The sequence below is a fragment of the Poecilia reticulata genome, chromosome 6 (genome assembly GCF_904066995.2).
Source record: "Poecilia reticulata chromosome 6, P_reticulata-male-v2, whole genome shotgun sequence".
NCBI lineage: Eukaryota > Metazoa > Chordata > Actinopteri > Cyprinodontiformes > Poeciliidae > Poecilia > Poecilia reticulata.
Window position 1 is genome coordinate 2,764,544 of NC_088835.1, and position 26,531 is coordinate 2,791,074.

A 26,531-nucleotide genomic window follows, 5' to 3' on the forward strand; every position below is an offset into this window, starting at 1 on the left:
TAAACGATCCTTCCCACCAATTCCCTCTTAAGATAGTGTCAGAGTTACTCAAATTGTTACTATAAAACTCTGATGAAGATGATCATTTTAAGTCACTACTACAAAGTCAGCTTTATTTAGATCTGTGCAACTAGACAAGTCAACAGTTTACATTGAAGAGATCTTTTCATAACTGCCACTATAACTCAATTGACAGCTTCACATGGGTCATTACTGACAGTGGTGAGAAAAACCAGAACAGGAGAACAACCAGATCTAACAAAATCAGCATAAATCCATATTGATCTCCCTAAAGACATGGCTTTTAAATCTCCTCAACTCAATATGTTTGTGCCAGCCTAATAACTCTAAGCTAAGGTCCAAATCAAGGATGGAAAAGGATTAAAGAAAAATGCATGATTATTATGACTAACGACTCAGGGGAGCGGTAAAGGGGTGAAAAGTGATGACAATTCTAGGGGCCCGGACCAGCAGGGGGCCCTCCACAATGTAATTATTTATATTTTATTAATAGAAATACAATTTAAAAAAATCGGGGTCCTGTCAAATACAAAATTAATCATATTGTATTTTTCAAAGATTGTTTTTAGCAGTAAAAATTTAATGTTACCCTCCCAGACCAAAAAAACAAGCATCCGTTTTTGCCCTGAACACCCCCCTATCTGCGTTACATGGTTCGTTCCTGCTTGGAGCGCTTCAGAGTGACGCTGTTAGCAGCCATAGACATAATATAAGAATAGATGCCTCATGGACCGCTCTCGCCGATCGTCGCTGACGAGATTTAGGGTGGCCATCTTGGAAGGGTCGACCGCTCCACTAAGCGTTATATGTCTAGCAGGCACAATGACATATCAGCGCATTTAATCGATCATAACACGCTTTTCTGTTACTGGAAACCATATTCAAACATCTGTCAAAGCTACATTTATAAACAATTGTATTTTAAAGTATTTTTAATTGCATTGATACATAGTTCAGCATATTTAAATACGCTTAGTGGGGAAAACCATATGTGGTGGGATGGTGTTCCACCCTCCCCCACTTTGTGCACCAGGTGCAGCTAGAAGCACACCGTTGATTGGTGGGCAGGCCGCTGCAAGGCGCATGTGTCTTTGTTTCTCCCACTGTTGCTACAATCAGCGGCTACATGTTGTAGTGATGGGCAAATGAAGCCTCATAAAGCAATGAAGCTTTCCAACCCTTTGCTTTGCAAAAAGGTTCATTATTCGAATATTTCATTCATGACACACTAGTGACATCTGCTGGTGAAACTATAACAGCTTTGTCACTCAGTTGGATCTACTTCTAAAAATCACTAAATGCAATATTGTCACAAAGTTTTCATCAAACTCATGTTTAGTAACAGGAGAATCAATGAAACCATATTTAATTGTCATATGTTTTAATTATTAAAATGATTTGTAGCCAATCTAATCCTGGTTTATGTTGAACGTCAGTGGTTGTGTTGGGTTTCCTTTTATGTCAGACGGATTTGACAATAAAGACATTTGATGTTTTAGTGTCTTGGGAGTGCAGTGCCTGTTGGGGCATTCACTTTTTCTTGAATTTATAATTGGCTCTGATCCCTTATATTTGGCTACATGTTGAATTTTAGTTCGAACAGCATCTATTTCTGCTGTGCAAGACTGATATATCTTTGCTAATCAGACTACAAATAATAGTCTGAGTGGAACTTTTCAGAAGGTGAGAAATTGGGAGTTGGAGGGGTTTATTATTATTATCTAAGAAGAATTTTATTGTGAGTGATCATCTCAAAGTATTCCCAGATGTCAGAGATTTTCCTCTTGCTGGCTCCATTTCAGACAATCAATCAAGTTTATTTGTGTAGCACGTTTCAGCAACAATGCAGTTCAAAGAGATTTACATCATAAAATCACAAAAATATAGTTATAGTTATAAAAAACCAACATAATCTACAATTGAGAAAACCAGTAACAAACATTACATTTTGATGAGTGCCATCATCAATACACATCAAATATGTTGCTCAATGTTTCTTTTATTTTGACCACTGAAAACAAATATTCTCCTCTAATGCGAGACCAAAAGGACAAACCATGAAGCAGCACGGCTCATCGCGCTTTTATTTTGAAAACCGACACGCAAAATGAAGCAGCCACGTGACCCATGCAATGCGAGGCCTCGTTTGTTGCCAGTGACGTGGTTTTCAGCAAGATGACACAAGCCTCGAAGCAGGGCTTCATCAGACGCGCCCCCTTTTTACTCGGTACAAGCCTCGAAGCCTGGATTCAGATTAGGGGTGTAGTGATACAATAATTTCACGATACTATACGATATACAATATTCTGGTCACAATATGATATGTATCACAATATTTGTTGATCGATACAATTTGCTACGATTCAGTGCATTTTTACAATTTTCTGAAAGATTTTAGAAGGACAGTGATTTTAGTGACATTTTGTTCCATAGACTTGAATTTAGTTAACTGAAAACTGATTAAAAGCACCAACTACACAATACCTGACTCTGATTGGACAGTCTAACAGTCTGCAGCTGGACAAAATGAATCAAAGATGCAGTGAGAGAATTAGTTTCTGTCATTTAATTAATGTGGATTTGACATAAAACTCAAAAGTTTAAACGGTAATCCAGGAGCAGAGTGGGGAGATTATCAGCCTCTGTAGACTCTCAATATGCAAGTAATTGCTTGTTTTTTCTTTTGGACACTGTGGCTGCATCCGTGGCTGTAAGCTGCTTTCTTAGTAGAAAGTAGTAGAAAGCAGAAAGTAGTGGGTCCGTCTCACCCCGTAGTGATCGACTCCCTGCAGCTACGCAGCGCCGCTATTCCCCTGCTTGGATCTCTGAGTAGCTGCCTCTCAGACTGCCAGGATCTCATCATACTCTCAGTCTATGATACTCTTTGTCTGTTGCTAATAAGAATGATCGATCAGCCATTGTTATCATGGAAATCCTCACTGTGCCGCGGATTCCGGCTGGGGTTTTTTCCTCTTCGTCTTCTTGCTCAAAACACAGCGCCGCTGCGCGCCCGCTTAGGATATTAACAACCCATGTTCATTCTTCAGGTAATCCTTTATATACAGAACAGAAACCGCTAAGCTAAAAACTAATTACGAAGTGAATGCTACCAGTCGAAATTTGCCTTAATTTCGCGATCTCACTGCTTTTGCAGCTGCTCCGTTCGCGCCGCTACTACTTTCCGCTTCTCTTTCACGGTTACTTGCGCAACTTTACTTCGTTTCACAGCAACAAAATACAGCCCGTCGTTATTTATTGAAGATTTTACATTTCCAAAAACACAGGAATCTAATGTTTCGTTTCGTTTTGTACGTTTGGAAGCTCATTCCCTCTCACATAATCGGAAAAGCCGGAGAATGGCGGCGCTTTTGACATTTCTCTGACGATTTACTAATTTTAGCATAACTCTGGTTATACTTGGCCTATTAACATAATTTAAAAACTGGTGTGTAGTTTATAATATGCACTTTAAGCTCATGTTGAAAGTGAGACTGAGGGAGGCGGAGTCTTGCTGCTACGCTGTAACAAACTAGAAGTTAAAAAGAGCTACAAGGTTATGGACCCCTATGGTTTAACGGATCGATACTCAGGGATGAAAAAGCGATACTTTCTGAGGGGGGAAAATATCGATATATATCGCCGAATCGATTTATTTATACAGCCCTGCTTCCGATGGCCCATCACTAACTAGTTGGCTTGTGTGTTTGATCGACTCGTCTGAGATCGTAGGTGCTAGTTTTGCTATCCGTGGCTGGGATCGTGGTTGGTTTTTGGGTGCTACACCTATCGTGCGTTTTTGCAGTGTTGCTCTGCTGGAGTTACCGGCTACAGCTAGAGGTTGTTGTGGCGTGCGGCTTCCATCTGGTTCTCGCCTGCTGACCCGCTCCCTCCCGGGTTGGGCTGTGTTTCCACCCCTGAGTAAGCTACCTGCTATTTAGCTTTTGATTTATTTTATCTGGATCCACCGTTAGTGGGTTTTCTGTTTCAGGCACTCGATTGTGTTTTGGAGCTGCAGAGCTTTGGACGCTCTGCTGTCTTGTCTTGCCATTGTTTGTTTGGGCCACTCTCAACTAAACCTGTTGCTAGTTGGGCAGGCTGTGTGGGCGGGGCATTACTCATCTGGCCCCAAGGACCTTACCAAGCTCCGCCCAGAAACGCCCTCGAAAATCCCACTGCATGTCTCACAAACAAAGCCTTGCAGAGCTTAGTTTCTATGTAAACATGGCGTCTTTGATTTCGACTGACTCTGAAGAATATTTCTGAGTCGATTAGTGTAGCATTTCTGTCGGATTTTCACAAAACAATAGCCATGACAATGGACAGGGGAACCAACAAGTTCATGTCATGTTTTTTGGATGACATCAAGGGTTTTGAGCCACGCGATGCCTCCAACATTGTGTGTGTCACAGCTAAATGCTACCGGTCGATGAGGAAAACAGTAGATCCTCATACCCTCAGCATAAATATAGCTGCGGACAAGATCACTGATGCCTATTGTTCTTGCAAGGCTGGGTAAGTCGGGCATTCATGGTTTTGAGGGTTACTTTTGAAATCACTGATTTCTGTTGTTGGCAAATGTTTGAGTGTGCCTAGGCCTGATACACTGTACTCGGTGCTAGCGTGGCTAACACGACAGTTTAGTAAAAAGCCTTTTCAAGTAAAATAAAATCTTTAATGTAGGTCGTATACGGTACACATTGCATTTTGATTTGTTCAGCTAACGTAAGACTGTAACAGACAGGCTTCAAGGTGTAGAAGTTGTATCGGTACTGCCATTATGGTGTAGTTAGCTAAAAGGTTTTCATAATGGATGTGTTTATTATTGACTTTATTTTTATCATTCACTAAACACAAAGAAAGCAAAGCAATACTTACACCAGCACACACTCCTTTGTTCTTATTGATCCTACGACGGTTGAGCTGCAAATGCGGTCGTGCACAAGCTTTGATCCAAGGAAGGCATTCCGTTTCAGATTTTGTAAATCTGTGAATTATAGTTCCACAAATACAATCAGGATACCTGACATCACTTGTACAGATACCCCACTGACGGAGAACCATTCTTTTTCAAGTCCTGACGCAAAAACTTTCTGCCAGTCTGCTAGTCCACAATGTACCATTAGCATGTGTTTACTACTGTAGCTTGTGTTTGTGAGACGGTCACACACGTGGTAGCTGTGCTGTGACGTGAAATGGGCATTAGTCAATGAAACGTGGCCCCTGTGGTAAGGTCCATTGAAGGGCATTTGGAACTGGATGACGACAACAATTTGTTCCATTGTTTGAAGTGTTTTCTTTTACAGTTTGTATTTGTTGTGCTGCACTATATTGGGACTGAATGCTAATTAGCCTACTCTACTTCTGATGGCCTATAAAAAGGCAACAGAGCCTCTGAAGGCTACTGAGGGAATGATGTGTTCTTTACAGATTCAGTTGGATGTGTTTATTTACTGATGTTTGTAATGCTGGGTAGAATGGAACACGCTACACATAACAAGTGGGATGTTAGAACCAGGAACAAAACAGAACATGTCGGGATGTGCAAGGAGACTAGCTGAGTTCGAAAGGTCAGCATTTAAATGATTTCATTACATTTTTTCCAGTTTTATTGTTGGTTTGAAATATCAAACAGTGATACATCGAACATGCCCTGTGACGGACTGGCGACCTGTCCAGGGTGACCCGGCCTCTCGCCCGTAACGTTAGCTGGAGATGGACGCCAGCAGCCCACCCGACACCACCAAAGGACAAGGGTGTACAGAAAATGGATGGATAGATACATCAAACAGATTTCTGTTTCAGTTAATCCATCCATCCATTTTCTATACACTTTTGTCCCTTAGTGGGGTCGGGAGGGTTGCCGGTGCCCATCTCCAGCTAACGTTCCGGCGGGGTACACCCTGGACAGGTCGCCAGTCTGTCACAGAGCAACACAGAGACACACAGGACAAACAACCATGCACACACACACTCACACCTAGGGGCAATTTGGAGAGGCCAATTAACCTGACAGTCATGTTTTTGGACTGTGGGAGGAAACCAGAGTACCTGAAGAAAACCCATGCATGCACAGGGAGAACATGCAAACTCCATGCAGAAAGACCCCAGGCTGGGAATCGAACCCAGAGCCTTCTTGCTGCAAGGCAACAGCTCTACCAGCTGCGCCACTGTGCAGCCCGCGGGCCTGAAGACTCATTTTTAAAAAGAGAAATGTTTTAAGGAAATTGCTTAATAAAATATTGTGCACTGCTCAATCTGTGTTCGGGTGCATCTTGTAACTTTTAATAAGATCTCCACCTGCTGGTCACACACACAGTCGTTCATAATTTATTTAATAATCTTAATACATATTTATATAAATATACAAAAACAAATAATGATTAATAATGGCAGATTAATAATTATTAATACTGAATAATGTATATTAGAAACTGGATATATATTATCGTACAGGCTAATATATATTATCTGTCGGCTGTTTTCCAGCCGAGGATTTCTAGCTTCAGAGTGATTCAGCAGCTGAGATGGAGTCCAAAATCCGATGCGAGATTCATACGTGCTGCAGTGAATCCGTTTCTCTTTAAAGAGAAGAAGTTCTCCACTTCTTCCTCACATCGTGTCTTTATAAAACTTTCTAAACAAAAACGGAAGATTTGGGAGCTATCTTACTTTTGACAGAGTGAAAGAATTACACATACGTAAATATACAAACACAAATATGATTAATAATGACACAGATTAATAATTATTAATCTGTCATTAATAATGACAGATTAATGCGCTGATACGATTAAATGCGTATCAGCGCATTTAATCGATCATAACACGCTTTTTTGTTACTGGAAACCATATTCAAATAATCTTTGTAAACTTTGTTGATGAATATTATAACAAGTAATATAAGTTTTACAATATACTTAACGTTACACTGTCACATTTTTAATGTAGGCTCTTGTGTCAGATAATCTAAGCCAGTGGTTCTTAACCTGGGTTCGATTGAACCCCAGGGGTTCGGTGAGTCGGTCTCGGGTTCGGCGGAGCCTCTGCCGCGGAGATAAACATACACTTGTGTAAAGTTGTGATGACGCCCCGCTTTGCCGTCACTTGCTCCAGAGGATCACGTTACATTGCTTAGCCAATCAGAGCTGCGGAGGAGCACTGATTGAAGGAGCTGCACTCTCAGCATGGATTTGAGCTTGTGTCTTTCAGCAAAACTCACCGTTTTTACCAAATTTTTTTTTACTAAATCTGCTCCTTAGTCGCATCTTTTCGGGGTTGCTACTGCCTCTAGTGACGTGGGGGTGATAACACAGCTAATATAATTACATTACTAAATCAGAATACCGTGTTGGGGGGTGGACTAAGAAGGGTTCGGTGAATGCGCATATGAAACTGGGAGGTTCGGTACCCCAAAAAAGGTTAAGAACCACTGATCTAAGCCAATGTTAGAGCATAATTAATTTTTTAGATTTACGGAATCTCAGTTAGCCTTCATAGCGGGGCTGAACCCTGTATTATACCAAGTACTGTAGCTAATATTAGCTGGTATCTCACCAGTGGACATAAATACAGTAAAGTAATATTCTAATCACAATATATACACAATATGTCCATCTTACTTTTGAAATGTTGTCTGTCGAACCCTCACATCAATAGTCCATCGATCCGAACATGAATATCTCTCAGTGCTGACACATCTTCTGCTGTTTTGGTTGAGCAAAGTAGGAGGGACGACCCTTCCAAGATGTCCGCCGTATTTCCTGCTCCGGAGCAGCCAATGCGTGGTCTACTATTATGTCTATGTTAGCAGCAGTCAGTGGAAGACACAAACGATTGTGGCAGTTACTATGCTGCTAAGAAAAGTTATAAAATCAGGTTTTCCAAAAAAAGAAGAGGGAGAGAGAGAAAAAGGCAAGAGTGTTAATTTATAACCCAGTTTTTCTCCAAGAGAGGTGGGTAGACTGTGTGAGATTAGCAACCATTTAGCATAGTTAGCTTAGCTCCAAACTACTGTTGCCTCAATTTCACTAGCATTAATGAATTAAGGCAAAAAAAAATTACCAACATATTCATATATTTACTTGTCCCTTGTACTTTAACAACAGATGAGTCAGTCAACAGCAGCTCTAACCCACATCCCTTCTAACCCGTCCTCTCCTGAGTGAAATTAAAGATGCAGTATGTCACTTTTATATAAATTTTTGTTTTCCACATATTTGTTGAAACTGTCATTATGTTGTGACAGTATGGTATGAGGCATGCCAACTTTGTTGCCAGATCAATGTTATTTTTCCTTTGGGTCTGTTATTACCAGAGACAGATGACTCATGCAATATGACACCATAAGTGATATCTTTCAGTGCACGAAATTTCAATCCTCAATGAAATCATTACTAGATTTTTTCCCCAATAAACACTTCAAAACATGTCAAAATTGGCTTGAACAATGCTGGGTAAATTAATTTTTTGTTACTTTAAAAACATTGCATTGACTTGTGTTTTCCTGATAGAATCATATCATGGACCATTGTTTGGACTCCGCACTCAATATGGTGGCTGCAGAATTTGAAGTGTGTAATTTCCTTTCTCAGAAAATGGCCATGTTGGAAGAAACAGCAGAAGTATTTTTGTAGCTGCTTCTTGTCAATAATTCTCTATATTGGAGGCCTGAGGTCAGTTTGAGTCAAAGGGAGACGAAGCATCTATATTACGGCTTGCTTCTTAGGACTTCCTCAGCACTGAATTCAGTTACATCAAGTTATACTTTACTTTCAATACCCATTTTAAGCCTAAATGCTTTCTTTGTGAAAGCAAAATGCTTTCTTTGTGAAAGCATTTAATCAGGTCCAACAATTTATTTTATTTTCACAGGAAATTGCTGATTCCTATCCAAGAAATAATAAAGAGCTAAGAATGAGGGCATGCAGGGAATTCATAAAATATTTGAAAGGACTTACAGTATGATGTCATTTGACTTGGACAACGTAATTTGAGTAAATCCTTGACTATGTTATGGATGTAATGTTTATAATGTGTACATCATATAAGAAAATCTTATAAAAAATATATCCTATTATCAGTCTGCTTGATGGAGACAGAAGGTATGTTTATGAAATGTTGATTTAAATTGTGTTAGGATACGGGTTGTGTTCTTTCCTATAGAGAATCTTTGGGGGAGCGTCTATTGTCACTGACGAGATTTAGGGCGGCCATCTTAGAGCTGTCCACCACTCCACTCAGCTTATGTGTTTAGCAGCACAATGACGTATCAGCGCATTTAATCAATCATAACACGCTTTTTTGTTACTGGAAACCATATTAAAACATCTATCAAAGCTACATTTATAAACAATTGTATTCTTTAAGTATGTTTTAAATACATAGTTCAGCATATTTAAATATGCTTAGTGGCTATAACAATAGAATAGGAATGGAATATTCTTTCTGATATCGATGTATGAAGAGCATATTACAAAGCACACAGCCGTTCATAATTTATTTAATAAATTATTTAGTAATATCAGTACATATTTATATAACTATAAAAACACAAATAAATAAAGATTAATAATGGCACAAATAAATAATGATTAATACTGAATAATATATATTGGATACATGTTATATATATACCATACCAACTTTATTTATAAAGCACTTTAAAACAACCACAGCTGATACAAAGCGCTGTACATTAAAACACAACGTAACAATAAAAAAATAAAAACTCTTACAGTTTAAAAATAAACAACATACAATTTAAAACTAGGTCCTGCTGGAGTTGAAAGTCAAGTAATGGGTTTTAAGACAAGCTTTAAAAGTGGACAGTGAAGGGGTCTCTCTAACCTGCAAAGGCAAGTCATTCCATAACTTAGGGCCAATGACAGAGAAAGCCCTGTCCCCTCTGAGCTTCCTTCTGGATCTTGGTACCTCCAAGAGCAGCTGATCTGCTGACCTGAGAGACCGATAGGGTATGTCGGGGTGAAGAAGCTCAGAGAGGTAAGGCGGGGCAAGATTATGCAGTGATTTAAAAACGAACATAAGAATTTTAAAATGAATCCTAAAATATACAGGCAGCCAGTGAAGTGAGGCCAGGACAGGGGTCACATGTTCCCTCTTTCGAGTTCCTGTCACAGTCAGGACAGTCAGATTAGGACAGTCACATTAGTTGCAGTTATCCAATCGAGTTTAAATAAAAGTGGATCACTGTTTCAAAATGCTGCATGAAAAGAAAAGATTTCACTGACGCCAATCGCCTTACATGATAAAAAACTGGACTTAACCATGGCTATGTTTTGGCTGTTCAATTTGAAATCACTGTCCACCTTAAAACCAAGATCTGTAATAACAGGTCTAAAATGTACCTCCAAGGGTCCCAGGTCAACAGAGGAGGACTCACAGGAGCCACTGGGTCCAAACACCATCACACCCTCTGTTTTCTTTTCATTAAAATTTTAAAAGTTCAAGGCCAACCAATCTTTAATATCACCTAGACATGCCAGGAGATGTTTGATGGAATGGACATCCTTCTGCTTCAGGGGCAAATAAATCTGACAACCATCAGCATAACAATGAAATTAAATCCCATGTTTCCTGAGGATAGAACCCAGAGGCAGCAAATAAAGAGAGAAAAGCAGTGGGCCCAGAATTGAGCCCTGCCGGACACCATAAGGCATTGAAGCAGCAGATGATTCAGAGTCACTAATATTCACTGAAAATGTTCTGTCCTCCAGGTAAGACCTGAACCATTTAAGAAAAATGCCATCAATTCCTACAACGTGGTGTAATCATGATATTAAAATGTCGTGGTCTACTGTATCAAAGGCAGCAGTTAGGTCAAGTAAAATCAGAACAACATGGTTACCAGAATCACATGCAAGAAGGATGTCATTTAAAACTCTTATTAAAGCAGATTCTGTGCTATGAAGAGTTTTAAAACCTGACTGAAAAACCTCCAGAATGCCATTGTCATCTAAAAACTGTGTGAGCTGGCAGTACACATTTTTTTCTAAAACCTTAGAAAGAAAAGGCAGCTTCAAAATAGGCTGATAATTAGCCAGAGCAGTAGGATCAAGGCCAGGTTTTTTAAGCAGTGGCTGCACTACTGCATGTTTAAAACTAGTAGGGACCACATCCGAGGACAGACTGCTATTTATAATTGAAAGAACAGGCTGCCCTATGCTCAATAAAATATCTTTAAAAAATCATGGAGGGACAGGATCACGGGGGGGAACCTGATGGCTTAATGTGGCCAACCACGTCCTCTAAAAGTTAGACAGTCACAAGCTCAAACTGAGTCAAAGTAGCAGAGCAAGGGACTGAAACAGAGGGGTCAGAGTCAGGAGCTCTAATAAGTGCCCTGGTACTACCAACCTTTTCAATAAAGAAGCGCAGAAAATTATCACACGTCATGTGAAGCTTCCAAACAGGCATTCTGTAGAATATTAAGCACAGAGTCAATGGTGTTAAATAAAACACGTGGGTTATGGCTGTTTGAAAAAATGATATTTGCCAAATATTTCCTTTTTGCCTCCTTAACCGTGCTAAAAGACGCCAACAGTCTTTTAAAATTTGAAAAGTGACCTGCAATTTATCTTTTTTCCATCTGCGTTCAACACGGCGACATTCCTTCCTTGCAGCACGAGTTCTGTCATTAAACCATGGCTCAGGTTTAATCCTTGGCTGCCTGGTTTTTAGTGGAGCAACCGAGTCCAGGATGGTTTGACAGGAAGAACAGAACTTTTCTGTATCAGAGTGGAGCAGGTCAGATGATCCACAGAGATGAAGAAAAGCAGTAGAGAACTGAGTGGCAGTGTAAGGGTTAATAATCCGACAGCACCGAACAGCAGCACGAGTTTTAACTTTGTAGGTGTCAAAGTGACACTGAATAAAACAGACAGGTGATCCGAGAACAGAGTCACTGGTTTCCAGGTTAGTCACAGGCAGACCGCAGGAAATAACCAGGTCCAGTGTGTGTTCGTGCTCATGTGTAGGACCGGATACGGCCTGTACCAGGTTAAAGGAGTCCAGAAGGCTTAAAAAGTCCTTTACCAGAGGCTTATCAGGACAACACAAGTGAATCTCCGACAATAAGAACATGTTCTTAGTTAGCTATAATCCCAGCTAAAAAGTCAGAGAAGTTGCTTAAAAAATCCTTATTATATTTGGGGGGCTGGTAAACGACAGGACAGAAAACTGGTTTTACGTGTCTCGTCTCAAATGCCGTATACTCAAAACTGGGGAATGACGTCTGTAGAAAACACTGCTTACATTTGTAGACCTGTTTGTAAACAGTCGCTGTGCCTCCCCCTCTCCCTGAAGCCCGTGGTGAATTAAAATAAGAACAATCCGCTGGTAAAAGCTCAGATAGAGAACTGGACTCACCAACACTCAGCCACGTCTCAGTCACACACAGAAAATCCAGGTTTTGGTAACTAAAAAAAGTCCAGAAGAATAAAAGTTTTATCCGCAAGTGACCTGGCGTTTATCAGGTTAATCCTGACAGGAACTCAGGCACGTGCAGAGGGGGGGCCTGGGGGTGCTTGAGCACCTGCCCTTTTTGCTCCTTGCCCCAAAGTGCCCTTTTGGTCAATTTTTATTTTTATTTAATTTAATTTTTTTTTTATTATTTTCTAAGCCCTCTTCTGATACATAACATGTACTAAAATTATTTTTATTATTTTTTGTACAACATAATAAGCCCTCCGGTCACCTTGTTACCTTTGACCTTTTGCCCATGACGCATGACGCAGTTGCCTCTCGCGCAGTGCGATAAGGCGGCTAACTGGAGCTAAACGTAGCGAACGTTCCAGATTACAGAACAGTTTTTAGTGATTTATAAAAAAACGTTTTTGGTGAATAAAGTGGAGTAGACTTGCTACTTGTCAGATGACGGAAAACGTTGAAGTATCGTTTCTGCTTCAGCTCGGAGTCGCGGTTTAAGCAGAAAGGTAATGAAATACAACAGACACTGACAGGCCTCTGCGTCTGCCTTTCTCTGAAGAACTACTGAGTGGTAGGAGACAGCCAGGTGAGGAAAACTGTTCTTATCTATCGATTCAGTATTTTTATCATACAGACATTAGGGCTGTTGATGGTGCGCTATTAGCTAGCTGCTAGCTAACGACTTAGCTAGCAAAGCAAGGTAACTAAAAAGCTTCTCCCCTGTATCTTTAATATCAGTCATTCTTTAGTATTTATTATGCAATAAGGGCACATCGTCCGTCCAAAACCGATCATCTCCATAATGGAGCTTTAGCGGAAGTTCAAGCTGGAAGACTCCACCCCCTTCGTTCGCCCATCGACGTCATGCTCATCTCCGACCTCAGCGCTGGACCTCACCGGCGCTTTCAATCAGCAATCAGGCTCTGCATGAAAGGATCCACACCCAAGCCGTCAGCTGGTTCCCAGCTGCGTTCAATCCGTTCATCTTCACGTCTCAGCTTCTCCACAGCTTCGTGATTTCCCGTCCTTCGACCTCGCACCCTGCGTTGGTCCTTTCTTTTTTCCCCTCAAACGCTCCTCGGATGCAAGAGAAATCTCCTGGCCCAGCCTCGATCATTTCAAGCAGCTTCTCCCGTCTATTTCTCACCTGCCTGGGGTTTCGCTTACTCCACGATTCACCTCTGAAAACATAACAAGCCCTCCGGTTACCTTGTTACCTTTGGCCCGTGACGCACGACGCATTACTTCCCGCACAGTCAGTGAGACAAGGTAGCTAACTGCGGAGCTCTATGTGGAGGTGGCAGCCTGTTTAAAGATGCCATGTAAAGAAAGACGACAGAATCAAAAGAGATTATCTGATGGAAGCAGCAAAAGGCCGTCTTCCTCCGTCTGCCAAGCTTCTCTCACTTCCGCATGCCGTCATAGTCAGCACCTCTCCGGATTTCCCCCTCTACGCCCGTCTCGGGTTGCCAGGAGGCTCCTCAGATGCAAGAGACTCCTCTGTGTTTTCAAGCAGCGTCTCCCCCTTTCTCTCGCCTGACTGGGATTTCTCCATCTCCCACTCCCTCACCACCTACTCCACGATCCACCTCTGGCAAGCGGACATGTGACCGCACTGTTTCAACCCGCACCGTCTTTCTTCACCTCAGCTCCTTCACCAGTGCCACGCTATGGATCAGCAATGCCTACGGTTTCCCTCTTCTGCATGGCCGCTGTCAGCCCGCTCAGCAACACCTTTCTGGTTTTCCCCCACTAAGCCTGTTTCAAGCTACCAGGGTAAGACGTAGCATTCTCATGTCTCATTCGAGTCTCGCAATACTTCGTAACACAGACACCTGTCATTAGTTTATCCCCTCCCGAACACGTTGGCCGTATATTCATGCGCCATTCGAGTTCTAATGTCCAAGGATTTTATCCGAACATTGACTTGGTTAAAACATCGTCACTTGTTTCTCCGAGGCGCCTCTAAACATAACATTAGTTCAGCAGGTGACCAGCTGTTGCGTAAGAGCTGCAAGGCGTATGTTAGAATCCAGACAGACATGAAGGGATATCTTCCGTATAAATAGCAGACGCATGTGCACTCAACTGCGAGCAGTGCAGCCCATCTTTAACGGGTCGTTTGATCACCGCAGTTATCTATCTGCTTCACATTTGTCGCTCGTCAGCACACTATTCTCTGTCATCTGAGCTATATTATAACTTATGCTACCCAGGCCCGGCAGCATGAGCGGATATCTGGGTGCATTGCCGGCTTCAGTTTGTAGTGTCCCGGCAGTTCTGCAAGCCCTGTGTTTTATCTACATGGCCAATTATTAGATATTCCTGCATCGATTTGGTACTGGAATTTCCTCCACTTCCTGCTGTTTCACGGCTTTTCACAGATCAGTGTGAAAGCTGGAACTTTTGATGGTTTCCCACACAAAGGGCAGTTCAAAAGATCTTGGCAAACAAAATGCTTTATCTACAGGTAACAAAGTTTAATAGGGCAGAATAAGTTATTAATCTGAAAACTATAATTAGGCTTTCCAATCAAGACATGGCAAGTTTTAAAACTAGCATATTTTAAATGAATTTTTATGACCTAAACAGCCGATTCAATCAGTTAATCTCGTCTGGAGCAGGGGTTCGCGTCTCGGTTGCCCTTCACATATCAGCGACTTGAGGCATGAATTATCATTTACCTAATTGTGGACTTTTGCCTTGTTGCGACAGCGATACGTGCAGTAGAGTGGCTTGTCAACGTAACATGAAGTCGGCTAATAATTCCTCTTTGCTTCAGTTGAGTCTGTCCAGTGCTTCTAATTATTAATCAGCCTTAAATTCTTAATGATGAGGGCCTTTGTCCAATCATTGTTCCAAAAAATAAAAAGTAAAAATTGCTCAATGTCCATTCACTACTTATCAAAACCAATCTTAAATAGAAACTGGTTTAGTCTCAATGTAAAACATGTTTTTAGCACCCGATTCATAGGGAACTTTTTTCAGACACACAATGTATAGTGGTGTTTCATATTTCATTCAGGTAGCACAGTACAGAACAATCCAGAGGATTTAAATGGTCTGGCAGTCGCTATTTCAGCAGGTGATCAACAAGTGATTCTTTTCGTAGCTTAAGTTTTAGACTTTTCTTAGTTGTTTCAACTTCAGGATATTCTTGGTCTACTTGCTTCGCCGCTATCAACCGATCTGTCCCATATTCTGATGTGTCCTGTTCAAGTCCCACGTCCCAACGTCACTCAAGCCCCTGCAGCTGGCTCATGTCCCAGCATCGTTCAGCCCCTGCAGCTGGCCCATGTCTCCCCAACTCCTGCCTGGCTCCGCGCCTTCAACTATCCTTCACTCTCTTGCCCGGTATTATTTCGGCTCTTTCCTTAGCAGGCCTTCATTCTCCGGATGAGCATCATATCATGAAAACCCCTTTATCAATCAAATTTGATTCCTCCTATCAGCTTCTCACCTTCTAGTTTTCTGCACTTCTTCGGCCTACAACCCGTACTTTTCTTTTCTCCACGCATCCTCAAGTCGGCATACAAGTTTTAGGTCTCACCTTTCCTCGCGCCTCAGCCCCGGCCTCAGCCCTTTTTTTGGGGGGGGAGGGAGAGCATCCCTAATCAGTTATCGGAATGTTCATCGAGTTCACATCAAATCTCAGCTCAAATTATCTGCCGGGGTCTGAACGCCAAAGAACTGTTATTCCTTCCTGTCATTAAATCTTTGAATTGTTCCCCTTTGTCCGTCTGAGTCTCTCCAGATTGAAATGGAGCTTTAGCGGAAGTTCAGGCTGGAAGACTCCATCCCCTTCGTTCGCCCATCGAAGTCATGCTCATCTCCGACCTCAGCGCTGGACCTCACCGGCACGTTCAATCAGCAATCAGGCTCTGCATAAAAGGATCCACACCCAAGCCGTCAGCTGCTTCCCAGCTGCGTTCAACCCACCACCTCCCCTTCTCCACCCACATCCTTCGGCTCTAGGATGGCACCCTTTCCCGACCACCACCACCACCACCAGTGTCGGGCCCTGGGGGAGAGCATCCCTAATAAGTTATCGTGATGTTCATCGAGTTCACATCAAATCTCAGCTCAAATTAGCTGCCGGGGTCTGAACGCCAAAGAACTGTTATTCATTCCTGTCATTAAATGATTAAACAATTAAAAGATTGTTCCCCTTTGTCCATCTGAGTCTCTCCAGATTGAAATGGATATATGCCCAATCTTCTAATTTCCTTTGCTGCATAATGTACATTTCATTTATTCTGGCGTTAGGTAAATGTATCTTGAAGGAGAATAACACTTAAATAAAAGTCCAACAAGGATATTCATTTAGAATTTAAAATAACTCACCCTGAATTACCATGATAGATATAATGAATGTAATAAAAGTGACATTAATGAAGGGGGAAAAATCCAATCCAGACTTTTAAGTTTAGTGTCTGGTTCGCAGAGTATGAAGTTAAATTTGTTTCCCAATTATTCAATGGAGATAAAAAACTAACCTCAGTTAAGTAAAATAAAATTGTAATCAAAACTTTTGGAATTGTAGTGATTTCTTTTTTTAAAAACAAATCGTTTTGTTTAAAAAACTTTTTTAAATAACTAATTTTTGTGTTGTGAACTTAGTTATTTGCCAAACATAAACTTTTATTTGCACACATCAGAAATCTTTTGTTGCGATTTTAGGCCCTGCTCAAGACTCATGTGAGAATCACAAGCAAAACTTTGACTCCAACAAAAACTTAGAATAGCAAGAAAAGGTTTCTGACATGCAAAATAAGTTTTTTTTGCAAAAAAAAAAAAAATGCACTTCATGAGACGAATGTGATTTAAATGTTTAAAAAAGTTTTTTTTAAGCAAAACTCAGTAGGCTTTTCTCATTAACAATTCAATTTTTGCTTTTGTTTTTTTATTTTTTCTGCAGTTCCACATTAAAGTTTGATGCAGCTCTGCTTTCCTGAATGGACCATCTTCATCTCCACTGCAGCAAACAGGCAGCTCTTTTTTATAGATTACAGTCCACTAAAAAGTTGCATTGTTCCCTTATTTATATTTTTAATAGTGTAACTCTGTGAAGACAAAATATGTCTGGTGGTCCAGCTCTGATTTACATATCTTGCTAAATTGCGGGTTTGAATATTTCAAAACTTTCCTATAACAAAATAGACCTGCAGAAAGAAATTACTAATAAAATATCTTACATAGGCATAGTGTTATTCTCTATATGGAGATGTTTGTTAGCTTTGATTGCATACGTCACATTTTTGTAATTTATCATTGTTTATTAAACTCTGAAAGCTGAGAGGCTTTGTTAATATTCTGTCATAGAATGCAGTTAGATGTGCCCTTTTTTTTTTGAGCACCTGCCCCTTTAGTGGTCTCTGCACGGGCCTGGTTAGAGTTGTAGTAAAAATGTATTTCTTTGCTCCATTCCTCATTGTTATATTTTTGTTTGTTATGATCCAGAGACCGACACTGACTGTCCTACTCAGAGACTGAAGACTATCCAATGCAGTAGAGGAGCATGTTGGTGTCTCTGACCAAACTTCACGAACAGCCCAACAACCTGAAGACAATCTGTTAGTGAGTGGACATCTCTCTGGTGGAGTCAGAGAGGAACTGTCTCTTATCAACAGAAACAGAAACTGGATAAGAAATGATGGATCTGAATATCAGGTTAGTCTGTTATGTACTGTACATATCTGGCAGTCTACCTGTTAAAAGAAAATGTACTCTATAATATTACATGAACTGCATTGCATTGATACAGGCTTTACTTTCTCCACCTTGTACTTTGAAAAATTTCATGTATATTGTACTGAAGAAAAATGTATTAAGCATGCTGCATTTTGTATTGCACAGCTGATATGTTAGACCTTTTAAAAAGCAATATGTGAATGAAAGTGACATGTGAAACATGCACATTATTCCACGTTGTAATGTTTTGTAATTATAGTGCACATTTTGAAATAAATGCATTTGAGAAAATTATTGCCTCTTTAATAAATTTTTATTTTCCAAATAATTTTTAAAAGTTCAAAACAATAAAGTACCTATTTAATATTAATTACAAATGACTCTTAAGAAGTTAAAGAAGTACTCTGTGAGAGTTGATATTAAGATCTAACACTGAATTAGTGTTGGTAAGTGTTAAATTATTAACTCCAGCAGATTTGATATTTGACACTTTATAAGAGTTAAGGTACCAACTCTCCAAAAAGAGTTAAATTAACACTTTCTGGTGTGGACCCATATAGACACTTTAAAAGTGTTGAAATCAAATCTGACAGTGTAAATCTGGGCCTCCTGGATTTGCTGTGTAGTGTTATGCTCTATATAGAGATGTTCGTTAGCTTTAATTGTATATCTCACAATTTTATAATTTATCATTGTTTATTAAACTCTGAAAGCTGAGTGGCTTTGTTAATATTCTGTCCTAGAATGCGGTTAGATGGGCCCTTTTTTTGTTGTTGAGCACTTTCCCCTTTAGTGGTCTCTGCACGGCCCTGTGCAACACCTTATTGAAACAATAATTACTGAGATTATTATTGTTGTTCGGCCATTAATTTGAACACGTTTTGTTGAGTTTTTTGTTGTTGTTCTTTAATAAAGTTACGAACGTTTTAAGCGAGTCAGAGGAGGACGTGCTGGTCTCAGCGTCCTGGCGGCGTTCAGTTTGTCACCTAATGCCGATATTGACTCAAAACCTTCCGCGATCGACGTATTCCACCGCTGCTCTAGTAAAGCACGAACAGTTCAGAAACAATATGAAATGGGAAAAAAGTTATTAACTGATTAAGTCGTGTTTTAGATTGTTCTTGAAAAACTAATCAGTCACGGCTGATTAGTGGGTGCACTCACGGCTGCACAGTGAACCCACTGATTCTTTACAGCAGACAGGCGCTCCTCTCTTGCAGGTACTGTGTACCCCGCTAAATCTTTTAGGGGTAGTGAATCCGTCTCTCTTTATAGATATCTCCCTCTTCTTCCTCACATCGTGTCCTTATGAAACTTTCAAAACAAAAACGGAAGATTTGGGATGTATCTTAATAGTGAAAGAATTACATATAAATAATAGTCTTTACCACCTGTGTAAACGTTGCTGGTGAATGTTATAACACATAATATAAGTTTTATAATATGTGTTACATTGTTTCATTTCTAATATAGGCTCTTGTGTCAGATAATTTAAGTCAATGTTAGAGAATAATACATTTTTTTAGATTTACAGAATCTCAGTTAGCCTTCATAGCGGGACTGAACCCCGTATTACACCAAGTACTGTAGCTAATATTAGCTGATATCTCGCCAGTAAAGTAATATTCCAATCACTATATATACACAATAATAGTTCCATCTTACTTGTGAAATGTTGTCTGTGGAGCCCTCACATCAATAATCCATAGATCCGAACAACAATATCCCTCAGTGCTGAGGCATCTTCTGCTGTTTTGATTGAGCAAAGTAGGAGGGAGTACGGCTCCAAAACGGCCGCCGTATTTCCTGCACCGGAGCAGCCAATGGCGGGGTCTACTCTTATATTATGTTTGTGGGTGCACCCGTCTATATCTCGCTGCAGCAAACAGAGAGGGGAGGGGGCGGACCAATGGACCTTACCACAGGGCCCGCCTTTCATTGGCTAATGCCCATTTTATGTCACAGCGCAGCTATCACCGGCTCACAAACTCACGCTAATGTACATTGTGGACTACCAGACCGACAGACAGTTTTTGCATCAGGACTCGGGGGGGGGGGGAAAAATGGTTCTCCATCAGTGGGGTATCTGTACAGGCAATGTCGGGTATCCTGATCGTGTTTGTGGAACTAAAATTCACAGATTTCCAAAATCTGAAACGGAAAGCCTTGCTTGGATCAAAGCTTGTGCACGACCGCATTTGCAGCTCAACCGTCGTAGGATCAATAAGAACAAAGTGTCTGCTGGTGTAAGTATTATTGCTTTGCTTACTTTGTGTTTAGTGAATGAAAAAAAATAGTCAATAATAAACACATCCATTATGAAAACCTTTTAGCCAAGTACAGCATAATGGGAGTACCGATACAACTTCTACATTCTGAAGCCTGTCTGTTACAGCCTTACGTTAGCAGAACAAATCAATATGCAATGTGTACCGTATCTGACATACATTAAAGATTTTATTTCACCTGAAAAGGTTTTTTACTAAACTGTAATCGTGTTAGCCACGCTAACTTTTACTAAACTGTAATCGTGTTAGCCACGCTAGCACCGAGTACCGTGTATAAGTCCTAGGCACATTCGAACCCTCAAAACCATGACTTACCCAGCCTTGCAAGAACAATAGGCATCAGCGATCTTGTCCACAGCTATATTTATGCTGAGGGTCTGAGGATTTGCTGTTTTCCTCAGCGACTGGTAGCATTTAGCTGCAACTCGCACAATGTTAGAGGCTTTGCGTGGCTAAAACATCTTGATGTCGCCCAAAAAAGATGACATGAACTTGTTGGTTCCCTTGTCCATTGTCATGGCTGATATTTTGTGAAAATCCGGCAGAAATGCTAAACTAATCGACTCAGAAATACTCTGCAAAGAGTCAGTCGAAACGAAAAATCCCATAGAAGCTAAGCTCTGCAAGGAGGTTAATGTGAGACATGAAGTCACGTGGGACTTTCGAGGGGCATTTCTGGGCGGAGCTTGGTAAGGTCCATGTCAGCCTCTTACCTCATTTGGAAATGGGACCATTGCAATCCGGAAGTGAAGGGGGCGCTATTTCCTATACTTCCGTTTTTATTTTCTTTTGAAATCTATGATACATTTTCACCTTTAGGAAAGAGTTTCAATCTCCGAATGTATTTGAACTTCTCTCCTTTATTTACTTCACGGCAGCTCACAGTTTTTAGCAAATTCTGTAGTTTTCACTGTACTTCTAAATCTGCTCCTTAGTTGCATCTTTTCGGGCCTGCTACTGCCTCTAGTGATGTGGGGTGGTAACACAACCAATATAATTACTAAATCAGAATACCACAAAGTCTTTATTATTTACTATTAATTCTGGCATTACTGGCATTATAAAACAACATAATTTTTTTATTTTCTTAAGGATGTAGAGCTAATTAAATGACAAACAATACCTTTATACATTATAAATCATTTCTATATATCTATCAATTATAGGAGGAACAAAAGAAATAAGGAGACAATGAAAACAACATGATCAACTATAATAAAAATACCATTTGCAATGTATACGTAATAAATTTAATTCAGCAAAAGTCAATAACAAACAAATTATAGGTACAGAAGAATAACAACCCAGGTTGTTACAACCAAGGTTGTTAAACAGATATAATAAAAAATTCATTTTTTGTTTTTACGGTGCCATGAATATTATTGAGACTTTTTATTGTAGTCTTATTTATATATATATATATATATATATATATATATATAAGATGAAACTATTTAATCTGTCAACGAGGAAATTTTCCTTTGACTCTAAGACAATAAATCACATTCATGAATCACATTATTACACGGCCCATCTGTGGCGACTATACAAAAAGTAGCCTGCAGAAACTTTATGTGGCATACAATGATGGCATGAGGCTACTACTCAAAGTGCCTAGATGGAGTAGTGCTAGCCATATGTTTGTACATAATGCTGTTCCCACATGTGCAGCTGTGCTCAGGAATCTTATGTATAAAAGCATGTGTAGATTATCTATGTCATGCAATAATATAATTGCAATTTTAGTAAATCCTGCTTTTAGTACTGTGAGATTCTCTTCAAGATTATGGAATCATTGGCGTCGTCATTTATTTGTGACTCGGTGAATAATATCATGTCATGTTTATTTTTATTTTTCTCTTATTTTGCTTGTTTTTACCTTTTTTCTATGGACCTTTTTAGTGTCTGGAATAAAGATTTGATTGATTGATTGATTGATTGATTGATTGATTGATTGATTGATTGATTGTCAACAATTTGTGAATAGAGCAAAATACTTAGCACGCTATAGGTAAATATTATTTAATTTGGTTAATAATAATTATTGCACTGTCAATAAATGACGTTTAATAGATGTTCTTAGTTGCCAGAGGAACACAGTAACACCTTCATTAGCTCAGAGGTCCAAACGGATGAATAATGAGGATGGATGCTGCCTGCTAAAGTATTCCTGCCATCTTCCATGTTCTTTCAGCAAACAGTTGAGACAGAGTTGTTTTTGGTTTCACCACTATTTACCTGCTGTTATACCCGCCTTTCAAACTATTCTTAAAAGATTCTGTTAGTCTGCAGCTCATGTGACCAAACTAACTGAGGAAGTTAAAATGTAAACGCAAGTTAAAATGTTAAGTTTTAACATTTTAACTCAACAACCTCTACCTAACTAGAGATTGTACACAACCTCAAGTTGGGTAACCCCAAGGGGTTCTTAAAAGGTAGAGTCTCTGAGAACAGTTTTTAAAGATATAGTCAATGTTTTCAGCAAAGTTGAGCTGACTGTCCAAGAATGATTTGAGGTATTTAAAATTTGCAACAGTTTCAACAGGTTGGCCACAATGTTGTAGTACTCGAGATCGGTCTTGTTCTCGAGACCATTTTTTGATGGTCTCGTCTCGGACTCGACCGCATTTGGTCTCGGTCTTGTCTCGGCCTCGGGCGCTGAGGACTCAGCATTTTATTTCAAGACCGGTCAAGACCGCAAATGTGAAAATATCACTAAACGTACAGCATACTGTCCAGTTTATTTGTTAACATCTTTGTTTTCAGTGGATGCAAAATGCACCAATTAAAAACCAAGCAATTACGTGTTTCTGTTGCTCCACCTCTCCACCTTTCACTCGCATGTGGCGCTCCAAGACATGCGCACTGGTTTCCTCTGAGCAGCAGAAGATGTCTGTCTAATCGTCAGTAATAGAAGAAATCCTAAATCGTAAGAAATCCTATGGCCACAGCTAACTCAGCAACCCTTCGCTTTCATAGACGGTGGGGACTACGTCTAACTTTTTTCGTCACTTAGAAAAGTAGCTCAAGAGAGGTAAGCTCCGTTGACGTGATGTTAGCAAAGCTAGCTGTACAGAGACACATAAGCATTTGTGATGAAAAAAAGCCACTCACTGCGCTGAATTATTGTGCGGAGGTGTTGACTGACTTGTCGCAAATATGGGTCAACGCTGTGTCCAAAAGTCTGCAATATAGTGATGTGACATTCAAGAACAGACCGATTTGTCTGCATGGCTTTTTACTTATTAGATAGGACTGGAGTGCCACTGAGAGCTGTTGTTCTATCAGATTACCATACGCTGTCAGAATAGCATACATGCAGTGAGTATCATGTCTGTGCATGTACATTAATAAGTCCGACTGTCAGAGGATTTGTCAGTTCACCATGCGCAACACGTTATGATGAAAATAAGTCATTAAATTGTTTTCAATGATAACTGTATAGATATACATGCGTTGTCGTGGTTTCAAAGTGTATTTAAAGCAAGGTCTGGCTGCAGCTGCAGTGAACTACAACACACGCCTGTGTAAAACTCATTAACCTACTTAACTGCTAAGTCAGGATGCCATACAAACGTTGATAACAAAGTGTATGATGATCTACGTCACGATTCTATATGTTGCTGATTAAATAAAAGTATATGGTAATGACGGGTCTGACAGATATAGCCGTGAGTTCGTGCTAAGCGTATGGCGATCTGACAGCGTATGCTGACCTGACAGAACATCGTTATTTGTTCTTGTAATGTTCTGCGTACACTGCAGTAGCTATGATGATTTTATTTAATTATGTACATTAATATTTTTTTAATTAACAAATAAACAAAACACAAGAACAAAAGAGTATGCAGAGCATGCACATTACTCTTTCATTGTTTTCATTCAAAGTGACAGCTGTAATGTGTGCCATGGTGTCAGACTGCCTCTCTTCATATAGTGGGAGAGAGGGTGAGAACAGTCATGGTGTGCGCCTTGTGGTTGGTTACTTCTTGCTTGTTGCTCCTTGGTCAGTGTTCATAGTTGATTTACCGTCAGGGCATTGCCTCAATTGCTATGTTTAATGGTGCAGAGAGAGAATGGTGCTATGTTTAATGGTTTTGTTATATTTTCAGGGATGGCACAAGACCACTGCGAATTGTAGCACAGAGATGGAACCAAAGCAGAACAAAGAGTTTGTTCTGCTTTTAATATTGGTAGAATTTATTAAGTATTTAATATCTAAGTGTTTTTATGGGAATATGGATCTTTTAGATCAATTTGAGAAGTACTTTTGATCATATTTCACATTTTATCGTATCATGTAGCACTGGTCTTGGTCTCGACTCGGTCTCGACTTCCCTCGGTCTTAGTCTTGTCTTGGTCCGGATTGCAATGGTCCCATTTCCAAATAAGGTATGAGACTGACAGTAGTCCGTCCCTGCCCCTTTCTGTTTGCTGCAGCAAGGTCCTTCTCGATTCCAGTAATTGGCAGTTGGACTTTTAAGAAGCAGTGGAGCAGTCACGGTCCCACTTGTTGGTCAGAATCTAACCTAAATTTATGTTGCTGATGTTTGTGAGACTTCAAGTAATAATTTGTCTTCCCTCAGACCCTGAACAACTGTTGGAGAATCAAGCCAGGAATCAAGTCCTGAAAGAACCTTTGTGATTGCTCCTTGTCAAAATGGACATCACCGCCTGCCACTCTCCTCCCAATTCCATCTCTGAAGCTCAGAACGCCCCGGATCCTAACCTCCTCTCAGCGCCTAACTCCATTCAAGAGATAGTAAGACAGACAGTAATTCTGTCAAGATCTCTCAACCCCGGTCCCTTCTAACCTGTTCCTTCTCCTAACAGAACCCGAGGTGACCTGCCCTTCCCGATTTCCGAAATACATTCTGATAAATATCATTGAAAGAACTTCTAATAAACTCATCAATGAACAAATCATCCAGTTTTGTGTATGAACTTGCATGTGGGTCAAGAAATTACAATCCAGCATGACAAATTGTATATTTGTTTAATGCCAGAACTAAAGTTAATTTACGTTGTACTTTATGTTAATTCACTTTAATAATGAATTACATTTCATCATTAAAGTATGTAAAGAATGCTAAAAATAGTTTTTTGACTAGATTTTTTGACAATACATTTGTTTCTTTATCAGTCATTTCTCTAATGTCTACAGCACTGCTACAGTCTATTAAAGGCCTTTCTGTCAAACTTAGAACAACAGTCTTCACAAACATGATCTGTATGTGTCATTTTAAAATTTATAATTGTATTTTATAACATTAGACTGTTAAAATAATATTACTTGACTGAATTTCAAAATTAATAAGTGGTATTTCAATGCAAGGTGATTAAAAAAGACCAAAACAGACATAAGAAAACAAAATCACAGACAAAACACATTGGTTTCTGATCAGTGGGATTGCTGACTGAATAAATAAAACTCCAGGCTTATCCAAGCCTGGCTGTTAGCCTGGTCTGGAGCAGGCTAACTGCACAGGATAAATCGTCATGTTAACCTATATGCTTCAGCTTTTGTGACACCAAATCAAGGCTTAATCCACTCTCCTGTTTTTGTGAAACAGCCCTCTATAGTCCATTCTAGCCGCTCTTCTCTTTGTTGAGAAACACCCAGAAACAGTGACAACCTGATGCTGTTATATGATCTGCTGACCAGAACCTGCAGAAAGGAGTCAGGATCAGCGGCTGGAGCAGACTTTACGGACTCCTTTGACTCTGTATTGCTGTTCTCACCTTGCAAGGTTTTAATAAATGTCTTACTTCTTCTCATCCAAACTCTTGTTAAAGTAATTTTTTCTGTTCATGTTACCTGGTTTGTATATTTGATCATGCATCGATTTGACTGTCCACTCCACTACGTGGCCATTCTGTCACCTCCTGCTATTAATATGTGCAAATTACACTTAATCACTCTTCATTTAGGTCATCTTCAAATGGAGCTGAGTCTGCCATCTAAACACATTAGATTTGGAGAAGACAATTATGTGTTATTTGTGAGGAGAAGGTGTAATGGCTGCTTCCCTTTGTTGGAGCATCTCTTTGCTTCCTATGATCTTTACTGTTTAATACCTTGTGTTC

The 26,531-nt window shown here is 40.0% G+C and overlaps 2 long non-coding RNA genes across 4 annotated transcripts in view; both read left to right on the plus strand.

Annotated features, from left to right (window-relative positions):
- LOC145551893 (uncharacterized) overlaps positions 1-26,230 on the plus strand; it is a 50,698-nt gene extending 24,468 nt beyond the window's left edge. For both annotated transcript variants that reach the window (XR_014087757.1, XR_014087758.1), the window contains exons 4-5: positions 25,031-25,206; positions 25,278-26,230. This is a non-coding gene — a long non-coding RNA (uncharacterized LOC145551893). The remainder of the gene's footprint in view (positions 1-25,030; positions 25,207-25,277) is intronic.
- On the plus strand, positions 13,355-18,447 carry LOC145551892 (uncharacterized). 2 transcript variants are annotated; one of them, XR_014087755.1, is made up of 2 exons: positions 13,355-14,241; positions 16,211-18,447. It is a non-coding gene; the product is annotated as an uncharacterized LOC145551892 (long non-coding RNA). The 2 variants fall into 2 exon arrangements; XR_014087756.1 differs by having other exon boundaries at positions 16,220-18,447.
- Positions 26,231-26,531: the final 301 nt, after the last annotated feature.